The sequence below is a fragment of the Homalodisca vitripennis genome, chromosome X, assembly GCF_021130785.1.
Source record: "Homalodisca vitripennis isolate AUS2020 chromosome X, UT_GWSS_2.1, whole genome shotgun sequence".
Classification (NCBI taxonomy): Eukaryota; Metazoa; Arthropoda; class Insecta; order Hemiptera; family Cicadellidae; genus Homalodisca; species Homalodisca vitripennis.
The window spans coordinates 110,447,378-110,473,648 of record NC_060215.1 but is presented as its reverse complement, the minus strand read 5'-3'; the positions used below and the strand labels follow the sequence as shown (position 1 = coordinate 110,473,648).

The following is a 26,271-nucleotide window of genomic DNA, read 5'->3' as shown; positions in this document are numbered from 1 at the left end:
GATTTAAGCCGTTGTATAATAGATTCTGTCTCAACTGGAATATTAACTTATAAGTTAAAAGTAAACTAAATTTTTAACGATTCTCTTCTATCATTTAATGCAATCTAAGTATGCAAATTGATGAAATCTGACAATCTTGCATCAGATACCCGAAAAAATCGATTGTCCAATGAAGTCTTTAGTTAAAACATACTCATACACTCCACTATGTTGTTTATAAATCATTGTGACTACGTGCCTAAAAAAATGTCAGTTAAATGTCCTTTCAACACACTTTCTGTGCCATAAAACTGATTAAACCAGTGGTGAATTGCTTTATCATCTGGCGCATTTTGATCTTGAAACGTAAACTTGAAATTGACACTGCACACTAATAAATTATTTCACTTCTGCATACCACAGAACATGCTGTGTCTTCTGTTGTGCCATAAACAATGTACTTGCAACTGGCACCAGGTGTGTCAGTCACAATAGCGGATTGCAAACAAAGAAAGGTCAACATTTCTCCCACGCCGCACTGAAAATTAAACTATTTCAACTTTAATTTGCTGTTTAAATCGTATAGTTATCTTGAATAGTTTTTAAGCAGCGGCTGTTAAAAGTCCCAGCATTCTTTTTTGGAGACTGTATATTGAAAACTCAATGACTATATAAAGCAACACAAACACTGTAAAACAAGATGATATCCAACGAATTCTCCCACCGCACACACAATAACCACCATACAAACACAGTGCTGTAGACTGTAGCGACTGGACTGGTGGTGGAGTGGGGTCAGATTGAGTTTGACAATGTAATGCAGACGTGGTGGTCTGCATAGGCACAATGGCCTGCGTGTGTACGATGGGGTTATTGGGTCATCATGAACGTCAAATAGAACGTTACAGGTGTTTAATTTCCTAATTTAAATCAGACAGAATTTTTTGGTGTACTGTATCTATATAGACAGCTGCTAAAGCATCTCAGTAATATTTAATTAATTAAATATAAGTTCTTCCACTTCAAGAACGCATTAATAGTTTATTAGTAAATTTTTTAAATTCAGAAACTCATGGGGCCTCAAAAATGTCCATAGGTGTTTGGGGTCCTGGGGCATTATGTCCCCATGACTCCCCCATCTCAGTGGCCCTGTCACCTCCTCCCAACTATTGGCATCTAAAAGCAGTGCCACAAGTACACTGAAAATTGATTTTTCTCCAGTCACTCACTTCACTGGTGTAGTGTACAGTCTACACAGTGATTTCTTGGATTTGAGGTACGTTCTTGACTTTGTGGTCTACAACTGCGTTTGATTTTGACGAGATCTCCACCTAATTTTGATGGGTTATTTTTTTTGTTCGTTTAACCCTTTGAGTGCCAGGGATCTCGCTACGAGACAATGTAAAAACACGCTTGAGTGCCGAGAGTCTCGGAACGAGACGATTTCTATTTCATTTGTAGTATCTCTATAACTTATGCCACACTGGCTGATATCATACCAAAGGCCAATACATTAACTAAGCTAACATTTTCAACTATTATTTCTACTTTTTAATGCTGTTAGGTGACGTAAACAAATAAATAACTAAAATACAACACTTTCTTAGCTGGATCGCGATCGTGATCGCGGTGTCCTGACGAGTAGTGCATCGTTTTTAAGTTATATAATTGTGTTTTTATTCATTTAAAATGTCTCTAAGTTATATTAGATATTAAAATTAATAAAAAAGTGATTACAGTCACTTCCGAGTGTCTATGAAGACAGCGTTGTAGAGTTTCTTTGAAAATTGCTAGAATAAGGTTATATTTATTTTTTTCTAGTTTCGTTTTGTAATTATTCTTATATTACACATGATTTTGCATTTTTTTAACGGTTTTATCATTAAAGTATTGAAGTTTCAAAAAGAATTAAAAAAAACTTTTTATGGTGAAAAATAAACTTTAACTGAACATTTAACAAAACCCTGTGCTTTTTAGCAAAACAAACCTCTAGCGCTTGAATAATTTTTATAATTATGTTTATTATACAATATTAGGTTATTTTAGAGTTTTTTTTATGCTTTTTATCATAAAAGTATTAAAATTTAAAAATAATTTTTTCTTATATTAGTTATTTTACCCTAAACTGGATTTTTATTTTGTTTTCGTAGAAAAGTCACTGTCTAAAGTAATTTTTAATTTATTTAAATTATTTAAACAACTTACATTTTCTTATGGACAATTCATTTACCTTTCAAACTAATTAAAAAGCTTTTAATGATCAAAAATAAATTTAAATGAATTTTTTCTGAAACCTTGCGTTTGAGTAAAAATAATCTCTAGCAATTAACTATTTATAAAAATGTTATTTATGGTATATTATTGGGTTATTTCAACATGGATTTGTTTTTATCTCTGGCAGTAAAGGGTTAACCCTATTTTTAGTAAGTTTTTTCAGACCTGAAGAAGAGGATAAATTCTAATCCTCTAAACTTAGTGTTTTATTTTTATAAAATAATGACAGAAAATATCTAAATTATTGGTAATATTTCAAACCATTTCTTGTCAATAACAAACTTTAAACAAAGAAATGTCAGCTCTTGGTCGGGGTAAGGAATTGGCATAGCATTATCTCAACGTCTTTGATGAAAAATGGAAGACATAAAAAAACAACAATGTATCACAGATATTTATTTACAATTTAATATAATATTGAAATAACTTTATGATAAATAATAAAGTTATTTCATAAACTTAATGATAAATAATACAATAAATTGTAACATGATAAACAAAATGACAAACAATACAATATCACAAAAAAATGCTGCAATACAAATACAATAAATTTAGAAATCTACATCCAAATTGAAATCTACATTATTACAACTATTTTAGTAATAAAATATTGAATATAGCTGACAAATCTATAGGATAATAACAAATCATATTTACAAGAACAAGGGGTATGTTTCTAATTCTATGGAAAGACCCACTTTCTTAAGTTTTTCATTCCTCTCGATTTTTTCTTGCATTTCTCTGAAAGAAAGAGCAAACATTTTTCAATACAACATAGTGAAGTGACTAGGCCAATTAATGATAATTAGATACAAATATTAGTATGCAATAATTAATGAAAAGCGTATTCAAAATAAAATGTAGATGGAAATACAATAAAAGTCAGTTTTCATGAAGGCTGAGTATAAACTCCCAGTAACTGTTCACTACTGGTGTAATTTACAGTAGTAGTGACCACAAGATCAATGGTGGTAAAATTTGGTAAGGAACTCAGAATAATGCTTGAGGTGATGCAAGTCATTTTCTTGACGGGTCTATTTCAAAACATCAAGTTTCATAATGTACAGTATTATTAAAAACAATATGCTAGTTTAAAATGTAAAGTTTCATACTGTTGTTTGTTATTTAAAGCACATCAAATATGTAGTTGTTTCAAAATGTCAACTACTGTCTATTCAATCGCTGATTACACACCTACCTGATTTATAATTTACCACAAAGAATCGTATTTACAAGGTGTTTGAAATTACTTATAACTCAAATTTCTATGCAAAATTCTAAGATATATTACTGCATAGCTCCAATTATTTCAGTATCTAATACTTATAACTACTAGTATTTTAGGCCAGTGGTAAATGCTAAAATCGGAGTACATAGTTAACTTAGAGAAAAAAATTATGATGTAATATAATAGAGTTCTCTGATAATATTGAACTGAAATATGCACATTTGAGGTACCTATTATTTCATTACTAGCAGTGTTACCTGTGGCCTTCGCATATACTTTCCTGATGAATAACTGGTATATCATGGGCATATGCTTTCAAAATGACATATGACCAAGCACCCCTATAATAAGTGATGGTCACTTGACAATATTCTGTCGGTTATAATGTAATTCGGTATAATGGACATAAAAACAATCCTAGCTTCTGAACGAGTCTTCTTATTCTTTAATAGTTCAGTATTGGTGTTACGTTTTCAACTGTACGTCAAACGGTTCTCGACATATCATACAGACACATACACACAATTACACAACAGTATCTTTTCGGACCATGTTGATATACTAATAATATTTATGAATGAGTATTTTAATTTATAAAAATGAAATGTGTGCACACTTTGTCGGCTACTCAGCTTGCTGCCTTTGCTTGTACTCTTGGTATTAATTCTTCAAAGGTATGAAAACCTGCAAACCTGATACAGTGCACTGAGGCCCTTGCTGCTGAGGACAGTGCCAATGTCTGCTATATCATCCTACTGTTTTGGTCTAGTCTTTTAAAAATATTACTTATATATCATTTTCTACTTCGTCAGTTAGTGCTAATCGGTCATACTACCCAATAGATGGTTTACTGCCATCAGCAATAATTGTACTATGTAATTAATTTGCTGTAGAGGTGGGCTCATTGCGCTTGTTTTTTTCCTCAAAATGTAGTCAAAGAGTAAATGGTACATGCAATAAAATTTGAACAAAATTAATTTTGAGTGTCCAAAATAAACTAAATGGTTTGAGTTCGTCACTGCTGCCACCTACAGTAAAGATACTATTACACACAGTAAAAATACAGTTATGACTAATGTCATAACTACTGTCATAACTCTGCAGTACATTATGGCAGATGGTTTTTTTTCCATGAGAGTACAAAATTCTGTAATATGTATTTTATAATAAGTAGTATTTTTGAATAAAAATGTGTATAGTTTAAATGATTAGTTTAATTCCTTAAATGTGACTTTAAGAAACTCCGGGCTCGCTGTCTTTTTACCCTCAGTATTTGTTGTATGAAAATGTGAACACCTGTATATCTCGCACAATACAGCGTATTTCCTTTCTTTTCAACCTCTGATAGCTACTATCAGATCAAAAAGTTTAGATACTAAGTTTGAAAGTTAACCCACAAACTAACCAGTACCTACAACAAGAACAATAGGGAGTTGCATTAAAATTTAGCTTGTTTATTTCTGCTGTTTACACACAACACAAATAGTATATAAACAATAACTTAAGATATCAGAAACTTGTTAATTATATTATCTTTAAGAAATGTATAGCATCGATTTAACAATAATTTTATGTCTGTTTGTTTATTTACAATAATAATGATTACACAGAAGTACACATAGTTGTGTGTATTCAGTTAAAATATTACGGTTTTTTAAAAATTTTCCCAGAGCAGGTATTCTTTCAGTATGTAGAAGGGTCTTGAAGTCAGCCTTTCATTCAGTGATTTCTTTAACTCCTTTCCTCTAGGAATCTTCATTTCTGCCAGTAGTATATTGAACAGCTTCTGGCCTGGATATGACAATTTCTTTTTGTACAGCGTGAGATGGTGTGCGGTAGATGGTAGTCTCTATTCATGGTGGTTGGCTACTCGACGTAAGTTTTCCCCATCAACATGTAATATGACTTCCTGGATACAGACGGACATCACAGTCATAATTCTGAGGTCTGTAAAAGACCCACTGCAGGTTGATTTCATTGAGATATTCCTCATCAGATAGCTATGCCATATCATATGTGTGTTTATAATAGGGCAAAGTATGTTGATTGCAATGTTGCTGATGGCTTTTATTTGTTTAAAGATGTAAATGCTTGTATACAATTTTCTTACACAGGATGTTAACATGATGTCCATGAAATATTTTCATCAATAGTCACTCCTACAAATTTGGCCTGTGGTTTCACTTCAACTTCTGGAAGAGTTGGGACTTGGTTTCATTTTCTACCGAATTCTAACTGGTTTGTCTTTGATGTATTGTTACTAGGTCATTTGTGTGGCAGTATTGATAAGCCATATTCAGTGATATATATATATAAGCTTGCAGCCAGTTGGTCAGCAGAATTCCCTGAAGATAGAAGAGGTTGTGTCATCTGTATACATAAGAGTATGACAGAGTCCAGGTATTACGACATGTTGTTTGTGAATAAAATAAACATTACAGGGCCAAGGATAGATCCTTGAGGTACACCTCTAGTAATAGCAAATGACTTGGATCTTATAGTATGGGTTAGTCCTCTTTCTATATGTTTGACTTCGATCGATTGGCTGTGTTGTTTAAGGTACCTGCTAAACCAGTTGAGAGCAGGGCCTGCCTCTGATACCCAGGATGTTAAGTTTGTTTAAAATTAAGTTATGGCCAAAGCAATCAAATGCCTTACTAAAATCAAACATAATACCTGTAACTAGTTTTCCTTTCTCAAGGTGGTTGATTATAAACCCAGCAAGTTCAATTACTGCAGTAGTAGTTGTTTGTCCTTTCAAGAAACCATATTGTATTGTCACATGTTACTCACACTGTCCATCAATCTCTTAAGGACAACTCGTTCAATCACTTTGAAGAAGGTTGAGATAAGCGAGATGGTCTGTACTTACTCTGACTTACTTTGGACTTCTGGTTTTGAACTTAGGATACATATAATTTTGCCAGTTTTAAGGCCGTTGAGAATTTTTCTGATCTTAGTGACATATTGGTTATGAAAACCAGAGGTGATATAAGAACATCACATAGTTGTAACAACTTGGATAAGACTGTGTCCACTCCTGTTAAGGTTTTGGGCTTGATTATACTTAGAATTTCTTCTATGTCAGTGTCTGGCTGATGTGTAATATGATTCTTTATAGGTTATACTTGTATGTTGTTGGCTATTTTTATGTGATGTGTAGTGTTGACAAGTGACTTACCAGATTTAGTTGAGTTTTCTGCTTTTTATTGTTTTGTCTTTCAGAATTTATTATTTGCCACATGGCTTTACATTTATTATTAGATTTGTTAATGTGATCTGCAGATACCTGTTGCCTTAGCATTTTCAGTCGAAGATCATAGTCCTTTGTAGTTTTGGCTGTTTTTGCCTTGTCTCGATCAGTGCCTATAAGCTGATATTTATCCAGACATTTGAAATATTCTGCCTTAGGGTCAAGCACTCCTTAGTTTACAGATGTCTTTTGTTTTAACTTTGGCTTTGATTCCGTCCTCCCAATGGGGCAAGCAGCATCTATGGCCATTGTCAATGTTGCTAGGAAGATAATAATATGTATATAAATGCATCATTAACATTTTGGGATTCATATAAATCGTTCCAATCTTCGTTTATGTCCAGTTGTTGTGTCAATCACAATGAGACATACGTGCAGATGTACTTTTTTAGTAGAAAATTATAGAATTATACGAAAAATAAATAGTTACCATCTAAACTTTTACTCTTTACCAGGCAGATCCTAAAGTCATCATCTTAGGCATGTAATTTTGTAAACCACTAATTAAAATGTTTATCTTTAACCCTAATTCAATTGAACAGATTTTTTTTTGTTTACTGCCTCAGGTGCCTGCTCATCTGAACACGCACACCACCAGACTGACCAACACAGTAATGCCAGTCCCTCCTTTCTTCCTCTCTCATACTGTATATGAAATACTACCCACAATATCAAAGTAAACAAATTTCAAATACCTCACATGCACCTATTAATAATTTTATTCATCTTTGATCTATGTTGATATTAAATAATACACAGAATAAACCAGTCCAATTTAACAATATCCAAAATGGTTTAATTCTTCACTGTCACTATATGTAATAGACAATCACTACTTAGTCACTCAATTTAACAACTTTTTCATATAACTCTATAACTTCATACTTAAAAAAGTAAAATTGTAAATTTGTTTGTTATCGACATTAAAAAGTTGGAAGTTATAGTTATGTAAATTATTTGTTTTATATGTCAAAACACATAAGAGATTTCATTGTATGTTATCATTATAGTTCTCGTGCGTTAATTAATGTAATGTTATTTATATCAATTCTGTATTCTATGTTAAAAAATAAAGCCTTTGATTATGATAGATTTAGATGAAATTACTGTCATTGCTATTTAGTTCTCTACAAAATCGCGAAATGCTTGGAATTCTTTGTTTCCAAAATAGTAATGTTGTAACATTAGCTTCTAGCCGTAACATCCATTGAAAGTTTACTTTATGGCAATGTATTGTATATTGTATATATTCATAGTAACAGGTTGCACTACCTAGTGTGGAGTTTTTGTGGAAGGGTTAAAATTTGATTTGTATTTCAGCTGACATTCAAAGTGAAAAGAACACGAGTCAGGAGGTGGCAGTGATTTTTATATAAAAGTTTAATAAACCGCAACTCAAGGAATTTGTTAATAGTCACCTGACTTGTCAAAATACTCAAGGAGCAAACGTCTGTAGTGTATTTAGTGTGATAAGTACTAAGTTGGTAATGTACCCATAGTGATATTTAATGTCTGCACCAATTATGTTGACAGTATGTATTGTCAGGCGATGTAACATACGATGTGGTCTGATATGAATAAAGAATGCTCATAGGCTGCTCTCCTGTGACGTCACATCACGCCACTACCCTACAACCAACGGTCCAAGCTGGCCAGCCAGCAGTCCACCACCAGACACCGTCATGTAACCTCCGTGTCCCGTCCGTTCCTTTACGAGCGGTCCTAGAGCAATAGTACTCTAAATGTATCGTCTTATTATTCATCCCGACCTAAAGAGTGTACAGTGTTGACCCGCATATATTACAGTGGCGAAGAGGATAACATGGTGGAACGTCAATTACAGTGGCGACGAGGATAAAGTAGTGGAAAAATAACAACGAATGTGTAAGGACATTCGGGACACTGAAACAGTGAATTACAGTGATATAGTGCGAAAGGGCAACAAACGTAATGAACACGTGCAAATAACCTCGAATGTGCAAGGACATTCCGGACATTCCATCGGTCGGGAGTAGTAAGGTACGCCGATCGATATAAACTATTCTTGGGGTAAGCAGCGCACAGGCTGATATTTTTATCGTTATAATCGATGCCGTTAGACGATTATTTTTACCGGGGACATTTTAAACAGTTATTACGTAGTGTACAAGAAGGCAAAATGGCAACTATTGGGTCTATGGGTTATTTTGATAGTGCGGAAGAATCGTGGCAGTCTTATATAGAGAGATTTGAGCTTTTTATGGATTGTAATGATATCGACAATTTAAAGAAACTAAGCACGTTGTTGACAGTTATGGGTGTAAGGACCTATACGTTACTGAGAGACTTAATTACACCAGACAAACCGTCTGACAAGTTGTACAAGGAAATTGTGGACACTATAGCGAATCATCTGCATCCCAAACCTTCTTTTATCACGGAAAGATTTAAATTTAGTAGGCGGAATCAATTTGATCATGAAACGGTTAGCGATTATATTGTGCATTTAAAACAGTTATCTAAGTATTGTGAATTCGGTGATAAATTGCCAGACTACTTAAGGGACAGATTAGTCGCGGGTCTGCGAGACCAACAGATACAGAAAAGACTTCTCGGGGAGGAAAACCTCACTTATGAAAAAGCCGTGCAACTAGCTACTGCAATGGAATTTGCTGAGAAGGGGGCGGCCCAGATGACAAGTACAGGAGGACGTATTCGCCGGATGCAGAGCAGCGGGTCGATACCGAAAAGGACACAGGCGGCGAGCAGCGGAGCGAGACAGTCATCGGACGGCGGGAAGGCGCTGGGAGACATCACCTGCTATTGTTGTGGCAAGCGAGGGTCACACACAGCATCGCAATGTCTGCAGAGCAGCGGGAAGGCGCTGGGAGACATCACCTGCTATTGTTGCGGCAAGTGAGGGACACACACAGCATCGCAATGTCGGTTTCGTGAGTACACGTGTAACCATTGTAAAAAGAAGGGACACCTTGAAAGAGTTTGTAGATGGAAAAATTATGTTAACAAACCTAATGACAATAAACCAAATGTTTTTACAAATAGGTGTAAGGAGCCTTCAGCTAAAGGGAAGCAGTTTTACAGCAATAAAAAGCAAAATGTTTATAAAGGTAGGCAGCACTATGTAGAGGAAAGTAAAGAATCAGCAGAGTCAGGTTCAGATAATCACTGGAAACATAAAGACAATGACGATGTGTATGACATTTCCAATCTATTTACGGATAAAGAAATAGAAACTAAGATTAATAAAATTGAGCCAATAACGGTACAGTTATTAGTGGAAAGTAAGGAAATTGTATTTGAAGTCGATAGTGGAGCTTGTGTTTCAGTTATGTCAGAAAAAGATTGTAAGACTAAGTTAAGAAATGTAAACATGTATCCAACTAGCTTAGTATTAAGTTCATATACACATGAAAAGATCAGGCCTTTAGGTAAAGTTATGGTCAATGTACAACATAAAGGTAAAGAAAAACAATTAGCTTTATATATCGTAGCTAATGGGGCTAATCCTTTGTTAGGGCGTGATTGGATGCAAGCATTAGATTTAACAGTTAGAGTGCCTAGTAATGTAAACAATGTACAGTCAGCTGATCGCACGAGCATGGTGGGGGTTGTGCCAACTACAGGCGGCAGCGCGGCAGACGCATGCGCGCCTGTCAGTGGAAGCCACAACACACCTGTAGAGGTAAACAAACAAACATCTGTCAATCCGTCTGTTGTCAACAAACAAGTAGAATTACTGTACAATGAGTTTCCAAATGTATTTACGGATAAGTTGGGATGTTACAAGGGTGCACCAGTTAAATTAAAGTTAAAAGAAAATGTAGTACCAAAATACTTTAAACCTAGGATGTTACCTTTTACACTTAAAGAAAAAGTAGAAGCCGAGCTGACTAGACTAGAACAAGAGAACATTATTTCACCAGTAGATACCAGTGAATGGGGGACTCCCATTGTATCAATTATTAAGGCTAATGGGAAAATAAGAATTTTTGGGGATTATAAAGTTACTGTAAATCCTTTCTTGGAGGTAGACCGACACCCGTTACTGAAAATTGAAGAAATATTTGCCAGCCTACAAAATGGAGAAAAATTCTCTAAAATAGATTTATCTTCAGCTTATCAGCAGCTCAAACTAGATGTAGATAGTCAAAAGTATTGTACAATTAGCACACACAAAGGATTGTATGCTTACAATCGCCTATGTTTTGGTATCAGTTCAGCACCGGGAATCTTCCAGAGAATAATAGAACAAACGTTACAAGGTATCGTTGTATCGATTACAAGCAATCTTGTAATTAAATCAAAAGATTCATCTATTACTGAACCATCTCTAATTGCAAAGTCCTTTAATGATTATTTTATAAATGTGACAGATGCACTGTTAAAAGACCTTACTTCAAATTCATTACAACCACAGTCTGAGAACATAAATATAACGTCTCCTAAATTTCAATGCCCGCCCTTGAGTGTAGAAGAACTGAATCAAATTATTGACTCACTCAAAAATAAATCTTGTAGCGGGTATGACGGAGTGCCTATGAAATTGATAAAATTTGCAAAAAGCTCTATTAAACCATTAATGCATTTGGTAAATTCTTCTCTCATTACTGGCATATTTCCTAGTAAGTTAAAATTGTCTAAGGTTGTACCTATCTACAAAAAAGGTATTGTAACAGACATTCAAAATTATCGTCTGATTTCAATTTTACCATCAATTACAAAAATTTTTGAAAGAACCATGTACAATAGATTGGTCAAACATTTAGAAATAAATAATCTTTATGACAAGGAACAACACGGTTTTAGAAAAAATAAATCTACTATAACTGCATTGATAGAATTCACTGGGTCTGTAATAGTCAGTCGACAAAAATGATAATGTAACAGGAATATTCATGGACCTATCAAAGGCTTTTGATAGCATATCTCATGAAATTTTACTTAACAAATTGCAAAATTTAGGTATCCATAATATTCATTTAAAGTGGTTCGAGTCATATCTATCTAAAAGAGAACAATACGTTGAAATAACTCACATAAAAATAACAAATTACTATAATTTAAATCCAACACTCAATTAGTAAAAAATGGAGTACCCTGGGGTCTATTTTAGGTCCTATATTATTTATATGTTATACAAAGGATATTCCAAACTGCCTTAGTAATCTTGAAAGTTCAAAAAACCAGCTGTGCCTATTTGCAGATGACTCAAATCTCATTATATCTGCAAAAACAGAAGTCGAATTGGAGATATCTGCACATCTGCAACTCTCAAATGTACAAAAATTTTTCATTGACAACAAATTAGTTTTAAATACCGATAAAACTAATTTTATTTCTTTTAACACAAAACAAGACAGAAAACGTTTAAATCCTAACATATTGATAAACGATTCCAGTTTGTATCAAGTTTCCTACACAAAATTTCTCGGTCTAACAATAGACAAAAACCTTAGCTGGAATCTACATATTTCACAGATAATTAAGTGGATAAATTCTGGGTTATATGCTATCAAAAGACTTTCTTATTTATGCAGTTTGTCAGTACTAAAGATGGTTTTCCATGCACATATTCAATCCCACATTGCATATGGGATAGGAGTGTATGGAGGAACCACAAACCAAAACCTAAATAAAATTCTAATTTTGCAAAAAAAAGCACTACGAATAATGTTGAAAATGAAGAATGATTAGTCAGTGAAAAATAATTTCACTGAACTAAATATTTTAACAATGCATAGCCTTTATATTTTAGAATGTGTTATGTATGTTAGGACCTATCAATCTAAATTTAAAATTCATTGTGAAACCCATACTTACAATACTAGGAATAAGAAGATTTAAAATATGAATATAATAATTTTTCAAAATATGTAACTAGTCAAATTAGGAGAGCAAAAATTGCTTATTATTCTTCCTTGATTGATGACTGTAAAGGTGATTCAAGGAAGTAATGGAATGTTATTAAAGGAATTGTTAAAAATAAAAAGAAATCATAGATGTCATGAATATAGCAGATAAGTTGGTCAATGTAGCAGGTAATGAAATTTTGGTTGGTAATGAATTTAATAAATACTACACTACTGTAATTTCTAAATTAAAACATGAGGCGTTTGGGTGTGATTTGTTCATTGATGATCATAATGAGCATGAAATATTGTTTGATAAATTTGATTGTACCTTTGAAGATGTTGTTAATGTTATTAAGTCAATGAAAAATAAGCGAAGTACAGGAGTTGATGGCATAAGTATAATTGTAGTGAAAAGTAACTTAGATATATTTGCTCCTCTTTTGTTCAACATGTTTAAAAAATCATTAAATCATTAAATCAAGGACAAGTACCAGATGAATTTAAGATAGCCTCTGTTGTACCAGTTTTTAAGTCTGGTGATAGCTCAGATATGTCATCATACCGTCCTATTTCAGTGATTAATGTCATTGCTAAAGTATTTGAGACATTAATTAAAAATAAGATATTAGACTATTTTTGTAACAGATCATTGTTTTCTAGTAACCAATATGGTTTCCTTCCTGGTGGGGGTACAGATCTATCCATAGAAAAGCATGTAACCGCAATTGTTAAACCATCAGATAATTATAGTTACAGTATGGCCGTTTATCTGGATTTCCAAAAGGCATTTGATGAATTGGACATAGAAATTTTATTGAAAAAATTCAGACACTATGGTTTTGGTGGTCTCGCTCTCTCCTGGCTGGAATCCTTCTGCAAAGGTAGGAGGCAAGTGGTAAAAATAAACAAAGTTTTGAGTAGTCCTCTAGAATTATACCACGGCACAGCTCAGGGAGGGGTGTTGGGCCCTATTATATTTTTAGTGTACATAAATGATCTTTTGGACTTGGAATTGTACTCATCGGTATTTGCATATGCTGATGACACTGAATTAGTGTGCTCTGCATATAACAGAGAGGCATTAAAATTCAAAATTGCAAAAGATCTGGACAAAATTTCTGATCGGTTATCAAACAATAAAATTTTAATTAACAGTAGTAAATCTAAATGCTTAATATTTTTGACCATCACTCTTCAAATGAATTTTTAAGAAATGAATATAATTTATTTTGTCACAAGCACCAATGTATATATAGTTGTTATTGTAGTAATATAGAAGTAGTAGATTGTGTGAAGTATTTAGGTTTGTACATAGATAAATGTCTTAAATGGGTTCACCATATAAATTTCCTGTCAAAAAAGCTTAGAAAAGTAAACTATGTTGTTTATCACCTGAAGGATTTTGCATACAGTTATCAATTAAAAAATGTTTATCTTTCCTGGTTTGAAAGCCTGCTGAGGTTTGGTATTTGCACTATGGGGGGACCTTCACAACTTATTTAAATACCATAGTTATGAACCAAAGGAATGCTCTCAAAATAATTTACAATGTAAAGCACATGGATAGAATGAGCCACTTATTTGTAGAAAATAATATTTTTAGATTTAGACAGCTTTATCAGTATTCAGTAATCATGCATATTCAGAAATATCTTGGCCAATTTGAATTTAGACAAGTTAATAGCTTTACTAGATCTAGTCAAAACCTGTTGTTAAAAATACCTTTGTTAACAAAAGAGCGCAGCAGGCACCAGTTTTGCTATCTGGGACCTCAGATGTATAATAGGTTCTTGACGCATAGTGGCCAAAATATTATATTTGAAAAGAAGCCAAAAGTAAAGATGAAAGCAATTGAGTTTGTAAGCAAACTGCCAGATATGCATGCTTAGTTACTGTGTCATTGTTGTTTGGTTTTGTTTCATGCCTATAGCAAACTGTTAACTCTTTACTTTTAACTTTACTGTTACTTGTTTTATTTATTTAATTATTTATTGGCATGTTGATATTTACATATTTATTTATTTAATCTGTTAATATTTACTTATTTAGCCTGTTATATATATATATATATATATTTATTACATTGTTGTTTTATATTTATATTTATTATATTTCTGTTACGTTTATTTATTTTGTTGTTGGCGTTATGTATTATATTTAAAATTTTGAAAAAATGTTAAATTTTTTAAAATTTAAAGGACATATCGCTACCCCAGAGCAACAGTGGGACATGTACCAAACACCCTACTTTCGGGAATCAGCGATCAAAGTTTTTCATGTTAGATGATAGCAGTTTACTTCTTAAACATTTGCCTAATTGAAACTAAAAAAATTACCAAAGTGTCATCTGATACATCTTTAAACAATTTTGCAACAGTTACTTGTAAATTAGTAACTCAATTAAAGACATAAAAAATATAAAATAAGACCTGGCACGGATGTCCCACTGTAGCACTAATAAATCATACTTTTCCAAATCCATGTCTCAAGTATAATCTTTACACTATTATTAGAACAATTAATTTTAATGATAATAAATAATGATGAAATAAAACAATGTTTTTTAATATTTTTTTATTTACATTTTTAGAACCTTTGTACATACAACTTTAAAAAAGTATTAAATTTATCAAAAGAACATTGTTTTAATCATCTTCATCACTGCTATTCTGGGCTATTGAAATGACCTTCTTTGAGCTTTGTAAAATTACAATAAAATTGGTGATGTGCCTTTAGGAATTAAGTTTGCTGAACACAATGATAATAGATCCTTTTTCTTATTATCTGAAATATGAGGTGCTTCGGTATAAGCTTTCTTCAAAACTAACTCCTTTGCACTCTTTCTAGATTTTTTTTCTTGTGTCAATTTCTTTGAAATGTTCGTCTTTATAAGATGTCTTGTAAAACAATGAATATTCATTTTCTTTTCTAACTTCTACTACCTTTACATCGTTCCATGTACATTTCTCATCATCTTTGTTTACAGAAAAATTTTTGGCTATGTCTTCAGAAAGCTTCTTCCAATCCGTAGAAGTCTAGAGTTTCCATTTCTTTTACATTATACGGTTTCCCCTGACTTTTTGGAGGTCCTAATAAGCATGGATATTTCACTAGGAATAAAAATTGGACCACTTTTCAAAATTCTTTGTTTTTCTCTTTCAATGCAGGAATGAATACTGTCTGCTTCATTTTCCGTATGACCGACTATTAGATATTTATGTGTAATACTTTCAATATGCATGGTTTTAATGCAAAATAGGTACATAGCAAAGACATACTTGTTCTTATTTTGTGATACAGTGTTATCACTGTAAAATATTAAATTCTTCTTTGTCCTTACAGTGTTCCTTAATAAAATTCATAAACGCAGCTTGCAATTTCTACACCACCTCGGTTTGCAATACCTTCGTGCCATAAAATAACAATAACCTTTTCTTTGTGAAGTAATCCTTATTAGAAATGTCAGCTATTGTAAAATTGTAAGCATTCAATTTAGACTTGTAATAAAATAGTGATGCTTTACCCTGTGGCAATTGGAAGACTGCCTCTAAATCGTTACACTGCTAACATCAGGTTTTTGTCACTAGCACATTTTTTCCTTATCCTTTTCTTTCTCCATTCTGGAAAGTGAAACTTCTTCTCTGTGCTTTTTCAGATGATCTTCCTTTTCTATTTTTTCTTCATCGTTCAAGAGTTTGTACTCCTCGCATTTTACACATAAATCCTTCTTTGGCTTAAAAAAACTTATATTAAACTTGGTATTAAAAATTGATTCATTACAAATGTTTTTTTACGTAGTTCAAACCTTTAGTCTTGTTTTCTTCTTCATACATCCTATACATCATTGATAAGTTTAACCCACCTTCCAAGTACTCCTTATTAGTTCTTGCCCTACAGTAATGGGATTCAATCCGTGGGAAATTATTTATGTGTTCCATTACTGAATTTTACTAATGTATCTTCAGTTTTCTTTCTTCTGTTCCCATGCTTTCCTCTTAAAGTCTCCTCCTGTAAAACCCATTTAACATCACTCTTTTTCATGACAGTAGATATAAAATTGTTAGAAATAGCAAATGTAGATTTAAAACATTAATTTACAAACTCGCTCTCTTTCTACCATCTATCTCAAGATAAAACGATGCATTGCGTTTACGACCTGTACGTGGTCACTCATTATTGTTACCGGAAAAAGAAATGAGTTTTGATATGTAATCTCTTTTTCTAGTAATGTCACACAGATTGTAAAATTTATCAAAGATTGTCTTTCTACATTGCATTTGAAAATTTCAAATTAACACTTTTAAAATGCATTTGTTAGTACATGATACGCCTAAAACCTTAGGTCCATGATCTTTACCAATATCTCGATACATACGCCAAACCAGAATTAACTTTCTTTTTCTTTATATTTCGTGACCAGTTTTCCACGTTCCTTAAACGCTTTCTGGTTAACTTTTTATTTAGGCCTATCGTGTTTTCCCTTAGATTTTTCATCTGACTGCACGTTAGGTAAATCTTGCTGGAGGGTTCCATTAATTGCACTACTGTCAAATTCTGAGCTTGGTACATATTCTGGATCTCTGTCACTGTCATAAAAAAGATCATCGACTAAATTTAAATCATCCAGGTTTTCATCATTTTGGTAATCTAATTCATTGTCTACTTGCAATGGTTGTAAAACTGTTAAGTCTGTACTTCTCAAACTGTATTCAGGATCATTTTTACTGGGGCAGGTTATTTGTTCAGTAGGTGTTGATTGATCAACGGAGCTGTTGCTTAGATATAAATTCATCTAGTTCTGCTAATCCGAGCACATTGTCTCCTTGTATGGATACTATTAGTATTGCCCTGGTTGCTTATCTATACACTGCACAGCACATTTACCAGGTATTTCAGGGCATTGTCTCACTTTGCTCAAAAGTCTCCATAACGATAGAATCACCACCATCCAGTGCTCCTGGTATAATTTCATCATCTGAAACATAAAATGGAATTAGGTCCTTTTAAACGTAACTGAATAAAATATCATTAAATTATCAAAACCTGCTTAATTCAATTGTAGTTGTCGTTAACAGTTTACACAATAGGTTACAGAAATTATTTTAATTTGTAATGAAAAGTATAATCCGCCTGAAACTAGTTTAAAATAAGTTGTAACTGTGGGACTTGGTTAAGCTGATAGCGTACGTCTTCAATAATTTTTAGCTAATACTTTTTACAAGTATAACGGGAACTGTATAGTGAGCGTTCTTAATAGGATTTATCAAATTAATCGATTATCTAGATTAATTGCGAGTCTCATAATATAAGGTTTAGGCCTAACATTCTGCACAGTTATTCTTAGCATACATCTCTAATTCCTTTTCACAGTCACCATCACCGGGGATGAAGGTCGTTAAATTATATCCAATATCCTATTCTTCGAGATAGATAGCCATGATGTGTAGGAGAGGGATATTTGATAGTATCCTATTTAAGGTGTACTATAGCTAAGGTCATCAATACTTATAATAATGCAGTGTAAATAATCAAATTCCCAATATTTTAAGCCTAGATCAGCTACCATATTTGTTTTTTTATGCGTGTGTAGCCGATCTAAACACATTCTTAATTCTAAATTAAAATCTAAATAAAGTTTATATTATTTTAGGTTATGTATCAGCTATAAGTAAAAGGTCAAAGCACTTACCTTTTCACAAGTCTGACTTTTGTTTCTTCAATATCAGCCAACTTTTTTGGAATTATTAATTATTTTTAATGTTCTGGAAGAAAACATTGCACAAATTGTGCTAAGAAAACACTTTTATCATAAGAATAAACTAAACAGTATGAACTTAACCTTATCTCAACACCAAAACAGCTGGTGTAATATTGGGACAACTTCAGTACACTGAAGACAGAAACAAAGGAATAAAAGAGCAACACTGGGATAACTCAGATATCCCACTGTTTCACTATAATATAATGGAAAAACAACTAAAGTGTTACACCAGGATATCTTTTATATTGCTTTAATTGTTAGATATCTTGGGAAACCCACTGTAAGCACTGAAATCTACATCTCCAATAGAATCAAAACCTATCATAACCTCAAAACACTAAAAAATCTCAGATGTCCCACTGTTGCACTGAGGTAGCGATATGTTGTATGGTCCTGCACTGCAGAAATATTAACAAATAATGCATGTTTAGTTATGTATTTACTTATATTGCATGTTTATAGACCTTTAAATTAATTTAAATTGGATAAATATATTTTAGATGAGTAATTACATGGTATAATTTGATATGTACAGCAAGTAATGTGAAAATGGACTGAAATAGACTGCTTTCATCAACTCCACTCCCGCACGTGCTGACTGAAGCGCACTGGGAGTAAAATTGTGATTTTTGTAATATTGTTAAATTTTGTAGAATAAAGGAATTTTGAACTTGAACTTGAACTTGAAGAAGGAATTAGTAATACCACGACACAATTTAGAATTTTATTAAAAAAAAACTTCTTATGCAGGAATAAAATTTTTTAAGTTAATTCCAAAAACAATAACAAGAGTTGAAGATATTAAGAAATTTAAATCAATGTTAAAAGATTATTTAGTTAGAAAAGCATTTTATTCATTTGAAGAATTTTATTCAACAACATGATCTACTATAATCATCCAATTATGTAACTTAGTTGTAGTGACACTATTTATTGTACCCATGTACATAATGTAAATAAAGATACAGTGGAACTTGGATAATTCGAATCTCAAGGGACCAATAAAAAATTTCGAATTATCCAAAAATTCGAATTAAAAAAGTTAAGAATTAAAGGCTTAAAATAATGACACTTCACATCTTTACTGAAAACCTTTATTGAAAATAACATGAGTGGTTGTAAATGTATGTTTTTATGTGCATTTATACTAAGCAAAGTATGGTAAAACAGTGCAAAATTGAATCATGAATTATCTAAAAAATACACAATTACAGTATATGTTTATCAGTAAAAGAAAGTAAGTTGAATGGTGATAAGTACAATATTATTTAATTTTTTCTAAAGAAGTCGGAAATCTTCAATTGTTTTCGAACGTTAAGTCTTTCAGGAGTGACAAAAGATTCTACCATATTCAATGAATTGAAAATAGACTCACTTACGTCATTTTTACTTTCAAAAAAACGTCTAAGTTCCATGATGTGATGTGCTGCTTCGGCCGCACTCGGAACGTTTATTTCCGCCCCAACTGATGACTCACCGTCTTCGTCACTCGATGTCATGTCGCCATCTTGTTTATTGTTGAGCACTTCAGCGATGATCTCCGCGTCTGTTATCTCACCACATACTGCAACATCTTCATCCACGTTGACAAAATCTTCAAAAGAGACGGCAGGGTCAGTAATGACGTCCTCCCAGCCGTCAACTGAAGGTAACGCTTCCGCTATAATGTCGTTGGCTTTTTCGGCGTCGTCCTCCTTTTTTACAAAACCAGCTTTTTTAAAGCAATGTTTGATCGTTTCGGGTGTTACTTTGTCCCAAGCTTTCTTGCACATGCGAGAGGCTTGAAGAATGTCTAACTTGATTTTTAGGGCGTCACAATCTTCAGTCAGTACGTACTCAACCAATAAACGTCTGTAAAAATGTTTTAGATTTTTTATGATCCCCTGGTCCATAGGCTGGACAACCGAAGTCATATTAGCAGGGAAAAAAATTACTTTAACATTTTCCATTACTGGAATCGTGTTGTGCGCAGTACAGTTGTCTATAAACAAAATAACTTTTCGTTTTTCTTTTATGAACTTTTTGTCTAATTTCAACAACCATTTCTCAAAAAGGTGACTGGTCATCCAAGCTCTTGCGCTGTTCACATACTCCACTGGTTTTGATTTGACGTTCTTGAAACAACGGGGACTAGCCGACTTGCCAATCATTAGTAAAGGCAGCTTTTCTGATCCGTCCATGTTTGCACCAACCAGGAGAGTAATTCTCTCTTTACTCAGTTTTCCTCCGTGGCATTTTTCTTCTTTAAATGCGAGTGTTTTGTCAGGGGTGCATTAAAAAAAAGTCCCGTTTCATCAACATTGAAGATGTCCCTTTCATCCCGATCCTGAATCATCTCCTCCAAATCTGTTTTCCATTGGTTGGCTTCTTGTTGATTAACGCTTCCACTTTCACCACAAATGGATTTGAACGAAATTTTGTTGCGATATTTGAAGCCGTCAAGCCACCCTGTACTAGCCTTAAAATCTTTTTTCCCCAATTCAGTAGCAAATTGTTCAGCTTTGATTCTTATGAGAGGACCACTCACTGGAATCTTCTTATCCCTAGTTTGTTTGAACCACTTTAACCCTTTAAGGAGTAATGACGTTCTGGAACGTCACTACATCATTTGTTCATAGGAGTAAGGATGTGAACCATAATACACTCCCAAAATAGTAAGATAATTTTTGTTTTATTTTTTAATGAAAATCAGATATTATTACTATAAAAAGCTAACATTTACTTTTGTTGAGAAAACACAAAGGCAAAATTTGTTTTTTGTGTGAAAGTGCTCGAAACATGGATGTATACGCAGTGGCAAACCACACTCTTTACATTCAAACGTCGTATCCTTCCTCTTCTTTTCTCTGCTTGAGGAATGAGAACAAACGTAGCATCTCTTTTGTCTCTTCCGTGTCTGACCTTCTGGCGTCGGCAGTGGGCGAAAGAAGAGTCTGCCGGTCAGGCGGAGCGGATGTTGGTCTCTGGTAGTGGCTGGCGGCGGCACGACCCTCGGCGCCGCGGCTACCAGCCTTCCTTCTCTTGGAGTGTGATGTGTTTCCAATATTTGTCGGATGAGGTTTAGTCTAAAGTCACAAAACCCACTTTCCTTGTTTTGTTTGATTACAACCCTTCACTCCACTCGTACAACCCCCTTCTTATGTCGTCACTATGTAAGTTACGTTCTGGATCCATTTCACAACACAAAAGGAAACTGACTTGAGAACAATAAACTACAATATTTCATCATTGTAGAAGAATCTGCACAAAGTGAATTTTACAGCGTAGCAACAGAATGCGACTGTAGAAGTTGTTAGCGCCAATTGCTGTTGGGAGTAGAAATCGCGGGAATCCGTGTGCGGAAAAAACCTTTACAGCCGCTCTGTAGTTGAAAGCAGCTGACAGTATTTACGCGGGAAACTCCGCTCAGTTATTTAAGGTTAGGAACAGTGGGCGGATTTCTTCCATAGAGGGAAAACATAGGAGCTAGTACTTGTAATATAAGTCATAATTCATTGACGTTCTAGAACGTCCTTACTATTTTCACATGATTTTTAATATGACATTCTGGAACGTCAATACTATTTTGTAACAAACACCTATACTCGTTAAAGGGTTAAAACACAATTGTCCAAATCTGGATTTTCTGGCTCCCTTAATCTTTTCCGGTCTTTAATGTTCTCACTTTCACTCCCGAGAATTTTTTCTTTATTCTTTAAGTAGGTGGACAATGTGTTAGGAGGAATTCCAAAGTCCTTGGCAATCTCAGATTTTTTCTTAACCCCATTCTCTACTTCTTTGATTGCCGCTATTTTTTGAGCCAAAGACAAAGTTTTGTATGTTCGAGGATTACGAGGCGACGACATTTTGCTCAACGAACAAAGAGTCAAACACTAACAAATCATATGTAAAATTACGGAAGACATACAGCACTGTATGTAAACAAACGACAAGCGAGAAAGTTCACACACCGGCACAGTTGTCAAGATAGACTAACCACGTGAAACTAACGGTTGAATCAATTTACAAAACAAAGAGCTGGTGGGGAGTGGAGTGGGTGGGGTGGAGTGACCTTGCAGGCAGCGGAGCTTGTGCCAGTCGCGATGAGTCACGTCTACAAAACAATAGGCGCGGAAGCATACAGACGAGCCGGCCGGTCTGGCGGGAGGGTGGCTAGATTTGTGTCCAATGGCCTTGAAGCAAGTGCCTTGCGAATAGAGAGAGTGCAGCGTCTTTTCGAGAATATTTCCACTTTAAAATCGGCATCTGGTTCGAATAAAAAGTTCAAATTATCCAAAATAAACTTCGAATTAACCACGATATTTTTACATTACTTATATAGAAAATGCTAGGGACCAATATAAATATTCGAATTAAAGAAGATTTCGAATTATAGAAGTTCGAATTAACCAGGTTCCACTGTATTTTGACTTTGACTTTGACTATCCCGGGGGTAACTGTATTTTTAGATGCCATTCTAGTAACAGGTAAAAACAATGAGGAGCACATGCAAAGACTTAGATTAGTGTGTCAAAGACTTGAAGACAATGGGTTCACAGTGAGCAAGAACAAATGTAAATTTTTCTGTGACAGTTTAGAATATTTAGGTTTTGTTATCAGTAAACAAGGGTTGCATACTGCACCTAGTAAGGTTGAAGCAATTGTCAAGGCACCTGAACCTCAAAATGTGACACAGTTTAAAGCCTTCCTTGGTCTTGTTAATTATTATTCACGTTTCATTCCTAGGATATCCACTATTTTGACTCCAATGTATCAGTTGTTAAGAAAGGATACCGATTTTGTATTTAATTTAGCATGTAAGAAGGCATTACAAGAGATTAAGCAAAAGTTAATCTCTGCTGAAGTTTTAGCGCATTATGATCCTGCATTACCACTAGTGGTAGCCAGTGATGCTAGTCCATATGGCATTGCGTCAGTTTTGAGTCAGATTCAACACGACAGTACAGAAAGACCTATATCATTCGCAAGTAGAGTGTTAAATAGCGCTGAGAAAAACTATTCACAAATAGATAAGGAAGCATTAAGCATTGTATTTGGTGTCAAGAAATTTAGTCAATATTTATATGGTACACAGTTTTTGTTAAAGACTGATCATAAGCCTTTAGTGGCTATTTTTGGACCAAAGAAAGGGTTACCGGCTTTTGCAGCCAGTAGATTACAACGATACGCTTTGTTTTTAAGTTGTTTCCAATATGAGATTGTGTATGTTAAGTCCCAAAATCATGGCAATGCCGATGGTTTATCTAGATTACCTGTAAATAGTGAGGTTAAAGATGAAATCTCAGATGATGACCTTAATATTAATGTCATAGGTACCTATTTGCAGTGTTTAGCTGAAAATGACATACCATTAAGCTATGTAGACATAAAAAGAGAATCAATGGTAGATAGTGAAATCAAAAAGGTAATATCCTATGTAGAATTAGGTTGGCCTATTGTAACTGAACCAGATCTAAAGCCATTTGAAATTAGACAGCCGGAATTAACCTTGGAGCAAGGAATCCTAATGTGGGGTTACAGGGTGGTAATACCTAAAAGGTTCAGAATAAACATTCTGAACGAATTGCATACTTCACACATAGGTATTGTTCGCATGAAGGCATTAGCCCGTGCATATGTATGGTGGCCTAATATCGACCGGGACATAGAACAACTAGCTAACAGCTGTGCAGCCTGTTTGGAGGAACGAGCAAAACCGCCCAAGGCTTTCCTGCATCATTGGAATGTTCCGGAACGAGTTTGGTCTCGAATTCATATTGATTTTTTTGGACCTTTTCAGTCCAAGCTATTTTTAGTGGTAAAAGATGCGTACTCTGAGTGGCCAGAGGTGTTGCCCGTTGCTTCAACGGCAACTGTTCACACGATTGTGAAATTAAGGGAATTATTTAGTAGGTATGGTATTGTAGACCACATAGTGTCCGACAACGGACCACTTTTACCAGTCAAGAGTTTAAAGAATTTTTGATGTCAAATGGTATCAAACACGTTTTCACCACCATACCACCCAGAAACCAGTGGTTTGGCAGAACGGTCAGTCAGAACTATTAAAAATAAATTGAAAACAGCTCTTCATAATTCCAAGGATTTAGAATTAGCTTTGAGTAACTTCCTGTTCACTTATAGAAATACAGTGCATTCTACTACCAATCTATCGCCAGCTCAATTAATGTTGGGCAGATCGCTAAAGTCTAGGTTGGATTTAATTCGCCCAAATGTTAAATCAATAATGTCAGATAATCAAGAAAAACAACAATTGTACTATAGGGGTAGTAAAAGTAGACAATTAGCTATTGGACAGCCAATCATAGCCAGAGATTACAGAGGTAGAAATAAGTGGATACCAGGTGTGGTAGTTTCACGATTAGGACCAGTCACGTATTTAGTTGAACTAAATACGGGCATGAGGTGGAAACGACATATCGACCAGTTGATAGGTTTACAGTGTAGTCCGGAAATGTCTAAGTTGACAACAATGCCCAGAGTCCCAGGCGCAAGCGTGGCAACAGAGCACACGCAGGAAACGATCGATATACAGTCGCGGGACAGAGCGAGCGCAAGGTCGCCAGTACTTTTAGCAACGACCTTGCCCCCCTCTCCGCAAAACCATAACAATAACAGAAACGCTCAGGGGCAAAGCCCCAGCCCACGTACAAATGTAAACAATAACAATTCCAGCGTTTCACCCAAACAAAGGACACCTGTTAGACGATACCCACTAAGGGATCGTAAACCTGTAGTCAAAATGGACTTGTAAATACAACCCGATTGTGACTTGTATATAATTAATATTGTTTAGGTATTATTATTATCGATCTGTTAATTGTGTTCATGCAATGTGTTATTAATTGCTATATTCTGATTTATTGGTTTTGATTGAAGTGTTTTGATTTGTGTTAAATCATTATATTGAGTTTGTATTTTGTTCTCTATAATCTATACTTACAAAAATAAAAGAGTATAATGTCAATTTTCTATTCGTTGTAATTGATTTAAAATTGGAGGATTGTAAAAAAAAATTGTAATTAATAAAATTCTAAAATTGTAGGGGACTTATGTATTTAAGGGGGAGGATTGTAGTGTATTTAGTGTGATAAGTACTAAGTTGGTAATGTACCCATAGTGATATTTAATGTCTGCACCAGTTATGTTGGCAGTATGTATTGTCAGGCGATGTAACATACGATGTGGTCTGATATGAATAAAGAATGCTCATAGGCTGCTCTCCTGTGACGTCACATCACGCCACTACCCTACAACCAACGGTCCAAGCTGGCCAGCCAGCAGTCCACCCGGAGTCCACCACCATAATGTAACCTACAAGATTTCAAATACAAAAATGTCAAACATATAATTTGCTTGCCAATGATTGTGTGCAGGACAAAAGCCTAACTTGGTGGACTATGATGCAAGCTTTGAACAGTTTCTACAAGATTTCAAATACAAAAATGTCAAACATATAATTTGCTTGCCAATGGATTATGTGCAGGACAAAAGCCTAACTTGGTGGACTATGATGCAAGCTTTGAACAGTTTCTACAAGATTTCAAATAAAAAAATGTCAAACATATAATTTGCTTGCCAATGGATTGTGTGCAGGACAAAAGCCTAACTTGGTGGATTATGATGCAAGCTTTGAACAGTTTCTACAAGATTTCAAATAAAAAAATGTCAAACATATAATTTGCTTGCCAATGGATTGTGTGCAGGACAAAAGCCTAACTTGGTGGATTATGATGCAAGCTTTGAACAGTTTCTACAAGATTTCAAATAAAAAAATATCAAACATATAATTTGCTTGCCAATGGGTTGTGTGCAGGACAATGTCTCAATTGAACATTTTGTTAAAAGACTTGTAGATTTTCAAAACTGTACTGGAGCAACAATTAAGATCATATCTGTTGACAAAAAAGCATCTAGAGAT

General features: G+C 34.1%; 1 protein-coding gene across 3 annotated transcripts in view; it reads right to left on the bottom strand.

The window, feature by feature from the left end:
• Positions 1-2,716: 2,716 nt before the first annotated feature.
• Positions 2,717-26,271, bottom strand: part of LOC124369790 — a 160,753-nt gene continuing 137,198 nt past the window's right edge. For all 3 annotated transcript variants that reach the window (XM_046827891.1, XM_046827890.1, XM_046827892.1), the window contains one exon: positions 2,717-2,997. The gene's annotated coding sequence lies outside the window, so the exon portion shown is untranslated. The remainder of the gene's footprint in view (positions 2,998-26,271) is intronic.